Consider the following 6,012-nt stretch of genomic DNA (forward strand, 5'->3'; position numbering starts at 1 on the left):
ACGAGGTACAGTTCCATACCTGGGCCCCTGCTTTAAAAATAGCCCACTTCCTTCCTGCACAGAAGAGAAAGGCCGGAGGCGGCCGCTCTGCTGACTGCTGCTGCTCACAGCCCCCTGCCATGCTGGTGCCAAAGGAGGGCTCAGCTTTGCACACCCCACACACACAGGGTGATAACACCCACGTTTCTCCTCCACTGGGTTCGTTCACACTCCCATTCATGAAGGACCTGGCCGTGATGTGGACGCACGGACAGGGCAGCAAAGACTCATGCATGTGGGGTTACTGTTAGCAGGGGGTTTTTCCCTACCAGCATCACAGTTCGCTTCTCTGTGTGCCGTGGCTTAGGTTTGGGCAGTGCCATTTGACAGCTTACATCCACACATCCTGCTGCCATGCTGGCACCCAGGAACTGCTGCAGCAGTCTCACACAGCTGCCAAAGCCACAGCGTGGGGGATGAGCCCCTCAGTGCCACTGCCTCTGGATTCTGACCCCACATTCATTTCACTCAAGGGTTTTTCTGGAAACTTTCCATGCCTTTGAACTTTGTCCCTGGTGCCAGCAGCAGGATTTCATACGGGGTCATATTTGCTCATGGCAACCCGAGTAATGGGGAGGAAACAGTTGGTTCCCCGTGTTTTCCATAGCAATCTCTATGGAAGAGCTTTGTCCAAGCAACACAACAAAGCACTCACCTGAAGCACGACTTCAGGAGGGGTTTTCCAGCTCAGAAGGAATGTGCTGCCCAGCCTGGGGCTTTCCTGCTGAGGAGTGGCACACTGCTCTGTATGCTTTGAAAACACACCAGCGATGGTGAGCATGGACTTGCACAGCCAATGGGCATGGTGCTGCACATCCAATGGCCCACAGCACAGTGCTGGGATCAGCTCCCTCCCAACCATTGCTCTTCAGTGCTCACCACTGCATCATCACCCTATGCCCACCTCCAAAGCACAAAGCTTCTCTCTTCAGTCAAAGAGGAGTTCTGGAGGACCTCTCTTCCTGCTCTGGTTTCTACTCACAGATAACTTCATTCTTCCATGCTTTAATTTTCTGTCATTGTGTGGCTGCTGTCATAGCAGACCCAGCAAGCTGGCTGGGTTTCTGAGGGAAGGAGAGGTATTTGCAGGAAGAAAAGGACGCAGTCTGAGTGCTGCTCCTGCCAAACCACCCAGCCTGCAGGGAAGGCTCTGCTGGCCCACATTTGAACCATCATGGCTAAAGCCAAGGGGTGATTTTCCTCCCATTTGCAAGTCACAGACCAAGCAATATTTTATGTCACATCTCACCCGGTCAGATTCTGGTTTATTCTGTCTTTAACAGAGAGGATGGAGATACAGGGGGGAAAAGAGAACCCAAGGGAACAGCTGGTTTTGTGGCCTTAGTTGGCCTTTTTGGTTTGTCCAAACTAAGCTACTTTCAAGACTTTGTGAAAAGCCCACAGTAAGAAGCAAGCAGAAGATAATAATAAATCATGGGCTTTGCAAGTCTGAGCAGCATCAGCATGTCTTGCAAGGGTGGATAAAGGCTGTACATGTGCTAACAGCAGGAGGGATGACTGCTCACCTCTAGGATAATACAGGCTAGAAAATAACAGCAAACAGCTTGAGCAGACAGCTGATAAGAAACCACTGCACCTGGAATCACACCAACAGGCAGCAATGGAGCAGCCAAGGCAGCAGGAGGTGGATGTGGGTGCTACAGCCACTGTGTGCTGCTGGCACCAAGATCAGCTGCTGGACACCACCTCCAGATCTGGCTTTTTGTGCAGATCTGAAGGCTGCATGCACGTAAGCCAAGGGCTTGCATTTCTGCTCCCAGAAACAATGTGGGTGCCAGGGCAGCAGGGCTGCTCCCACAGTGGATTTTCAGGCTTCACGAGCTCCAGTTTCCATCCCATGGGGTGGGGCAGAGCAGGGGCAGGTTGTTGCCTAACTCCACGCTTGCTCACGTGGGCAGGGATGGGCCCAGAACCCATCCAGCACGAGTACACAACTGGGCATGCAAGCATCCCTGCCCTGTGCACAGCCACAGCAGCTCAGAGCCAGGCTGCATCCCAGCATCCCCACGTTCCCACCAACCCTCAGCCCCACACGCTGGCCCCCACTGCACTGCAGTCTATGGATAGATAAGGATACTACCTTTAAATTCTGATTTTCCTACCCAGTCACTTTCCTCTTCTGCTTGGCTTCACCTATGAAAATACTTCAGGTGTCGTCTGCTCCATCACCCATCTCATTCATGAAAACGTGGGAAGCACCGCAGTTACACAGCAGCCTTTCTCCCCCTCCCTAAACAGCATGGATGTAATGTGCTTTGCTCCCAAGAGATCCCTCATTTCCCCATTGTTTCCAGGTCCTTGCAAAGGGTTGGTTTGCACCCTCCTGGCAGTGGGATCAAAGTGAGGGCACTGCCATTCCCTTACCCCCCATAAGTGCTGCTCCATCCCTTGTCCTTTTTAAAGCCAGGGGTGGAGAACTGGGCGAGGAAGGAAGATGGGAGAAAGCCACAGGGGAGGAATAAAGCCTCCACAATATGGGGAACTCCGAAATTGCCCAGCAACCACCCAGAACAGTGGGTACCTGAGCAGCACGGGGTGAGCACAGCCCTGGAAGGACATTGAGTGTATGCTGGAGTGAAACCCCCATTCAGAGCTGCACGTGTGTGCAGGGCCTGGCTGCGGGGGGTGCTTTTGTTTTTCATGTGTCTGTTGGAATAGAAACTTGACACAAAGAGATGCAGCTACCTGCTGGGTACGGCCATGTGTTGACAAGTGGACCGTGTCCATGTCACACTGCTGTGCTCAGTGACACACTTGGGCAGGTCTGTGAGTAACAGACTGGTGCTGCACACAGACCCACCCACTCTTTTACCCCAAAACACTGGGAGCTGTTCCCAAACCCGCAGCAGGGAGCTCAGTGCAACCCTTCTGCCCACATCAGCACTTACAACACAGCAAGCACATCTGTGTGCAGAGGTGTCTCGGCGGCACGCAGGCTTCAGCCATGATATAGCACAGATGGCTCTAAGAGGGGCAGAAGTTGGCTCCAAACTGAAGACTGGCTCATATTTCCTACTGTGATGGCTGTGAAGTTAAGCAGAGGAAGAATCCCTGCTATCATGTGGTCTCAGCTGTATGCAGACTGCTCATGCCAGCTCCAGCACATCACGTCTTGGAGGGGCCACACGCCCATGGGTCACCCTGCTGCATGGGAAGGGGTTCACGATGGGCTGCAGGTGTGCACATATAAGTGCTGCCTCTTCCTTCATCCCTTGCATCACCTCCTGGGGACCGTGTGCTAGAGAAGGGGTGCAGCTGGAGCTACCCCATTGCTTCTTGTTGGTAACAGTGCCCCATGCCCCATTAAAACTGCCCCAAAAACAGCAGCAAAACTGCTTTGGGATTGCATTTCAGCTGGGTTCCTGAGCAGGGAGGCTCCCAATGGGCTGAGCTTTGTGCAGTTTCTTCGAGGAACCTCTCACAAGAGCGTCCTGTTCTCAGGTGGCTTAGGGCCATGCTTGGTTATAAGTCAACACAGAAACCAACTACGGGAAAGAAAGGCACTGTTGTACAGGAAAAGGCTCTTTCAGAGTGAGGCAGTGCCCAAGCCCTGGCTCTGCAGACAGATCTGTCCTCACATTTCTGGTTACAGGGGCAGTGCCTCAGCCTGCAGTTCAGACAGCCCTTCTGGAAAGACACTGCAGTCAGTGCACAGGCACAGCATACTGAGCACATCTCACCAGCAAGGAAAGCAGCTGTGTCCTCTGCCAGGTTGCTGCCACACCAGGTCTGACCCCTTCTGAGAGCCACCAAGTTCCTAAGCCAGGAGCAGAGGGATCAGCAAGGCACGAATTGTGCTCACAGCGAGCACTGACATGTGGGCTGTGTCTGAGCACACTGATCCTTATGCATCTTTGTGTTGTTGGCACATTCTTCCTCTTCTCGAGTGAATTTTCCCTATTGGAAAACTGTTCTTCATCCAGGCACTGGGAGCCTCATGAACTTTTAATTGATCATTAATTAGCACAAGTGAGATAAGGACACCGGAGCAGCAGGTACTGCCAGCTGAGCATCAGCCTCCTCTGGCATTCTGCTTCCCGGCTCTGCTCTCACCAATCCTGAACTAAGAGTGATCCCGAGGCACACAGGAGTCACCTGCCCTTCTCAGACCTTGGCACCGGCCAAAACCCTTCAGAAATGAGCAAGACTCACAGCAGACTTCCACTCTGTTCTACCTGCAACTCCTTGAAAGCATTATGCTGAACCACGCTTTGGAAACCAGCAGTCCAGGAGGGAAGCAAGGCAGGGAGCCGGGCCCTGTGCCTCACCTCTGCTTCTCCTTTTTCCTCCTGAAAAGATGTGAATTGTGTTGGTGAACCCCTGCGAGGTCAGGCAGTCCCAGAGGGTCACACAGGAGTGTGGGCAGGGAGCCCAGCTGGGCTGAAGGACACCTGAGCTGCAGCGTTGGATGCACACAGAATTGGGGGCACGGCACTGCTGGGCTGGGACTTCTACCAGGAAGCACAAGTGCAAGGGGAAGCTTTTGCACTGGTGAGCATGAGGAAAGGATCAGAGGTGCTGAGCTGCACACGCCTATGGGCAAGTCCCTGCACCTGGGACGTGACCCACAGCACCCACCCTAGCACCAGCTCAGCCCATCTGTGGCAGATGGGTGAGTTAAGGGTTTTTTTTGTCTATACAACACCCTGATCCTCACCCCTACCAGCTCAGCCTTGAATGCACTTCAGGAAGAGAAAGGCACACACACACATCTCACACATACAGGCTCTGCAAACTTCTCTCCTTAACCCAGAACAAAGCTGATGTGGGAATTACAGCATTGAAATTTGCTTTTGAGCTCAATCTGATGCTGCAGATCTTGATTCCGTGCCCTCTGGCACCCATCTCACAGCCAGGGCAACCTAATGGGCTTTTTCCTGCCCTCAGATCAGTGCTCTGCAAAGCACTGTGTGCCCTCTGTGCACAGATACGGAGCTGTGCCTTCCTCCTGCTGGGGAACACTGACACAAACACCATGCTTGTACTCGAAATAAATCCTCCTTTAATATCTTACAGTTACTTTAAAAGTCCTTTAAACACTATTTTACAGATCAGCACAAACGTGACACGGGTTTGGTAAGGCTGCACATATATGTACAAGGATGGCCTGAAGGAACCTTCCACTTCCTTCTTTTCATTTCCAGAAAGCATCAGAGGTCAAAAAATGAGCCAGGATTACGAGTCCCCAGAGGGTGTGCTTGTTTTTCCTCCCCAGCATGGAAACTCTTCTCCTGTAGTTCTATAGGGCCAGCTGAGACCAAAGAGCTTTGCACCACCGACAGCAGCAGGAATATATTTAGCCACGGATACAGGGATCACAAACAGCACTGTTTTGACAGGATAAGGTGCTATTTTAACGAATTGAACAACAACTAAAGAAAAAAAACAGCTGTCAAATTTCAGCCCCATTTGAGACAACGCACACAGAGCTGTCTGGGAAATGTGGAAAGTCAGTGGGAAAACTTGTTTAAAATCTGATCCCGGTCCTTGGAGCCTGTTGGACTTAAAATGCTCCAATGTCACCACCAAGGGGAACACAGCTGCTGTGCCCACAAGCCTTGGGACGGAGCCCAGTCTCACTGCAATTAGTGCCAAGGGCTGCCCAGGCCCCATTTGCTGGAGGACCCAGATGGAGCAGAGCTCACCGTGGCTGAGCCCCGCAGCCTCAGCAGGATGGAGGTCCCTTGCAGATGCTTCCCATGGAGCACATCCTTGGTGTTGGCATACTCCTAGCCTGCAACAGGCAGCATGCTCTTCTGCCAGCTATCGTTAGTGCAACCACCACGAGAAATAACCTGAGGGTTGTGAAACCAAGCAAGGCACTTCCAGCCCCATTTATTGTTCCTGGGGTCAAAATACTTCCAAAAGCTCCCAACTATTGCAAATTTCTGTAGCTAAGGCTTCACAGAGAGAAAGAAGGGGGGCGGGGGGAGGAACCTCTCTTTGCAGGGC

Source organism: Phasianus colchicus, chromosome 20, assembly GCF_987193195.1.
Source record: "Phasianus colchicus chromosome 20, bPhaCol1.hap1.1, whole genome shotgun sequence".
Taxonomy (NCBI): domain Eukaryota; kingdom Metazoa; phylum Chordata; class Aves; order Galliformes; family Phasianidae; genus Phasianus; species Phasianus colchicus.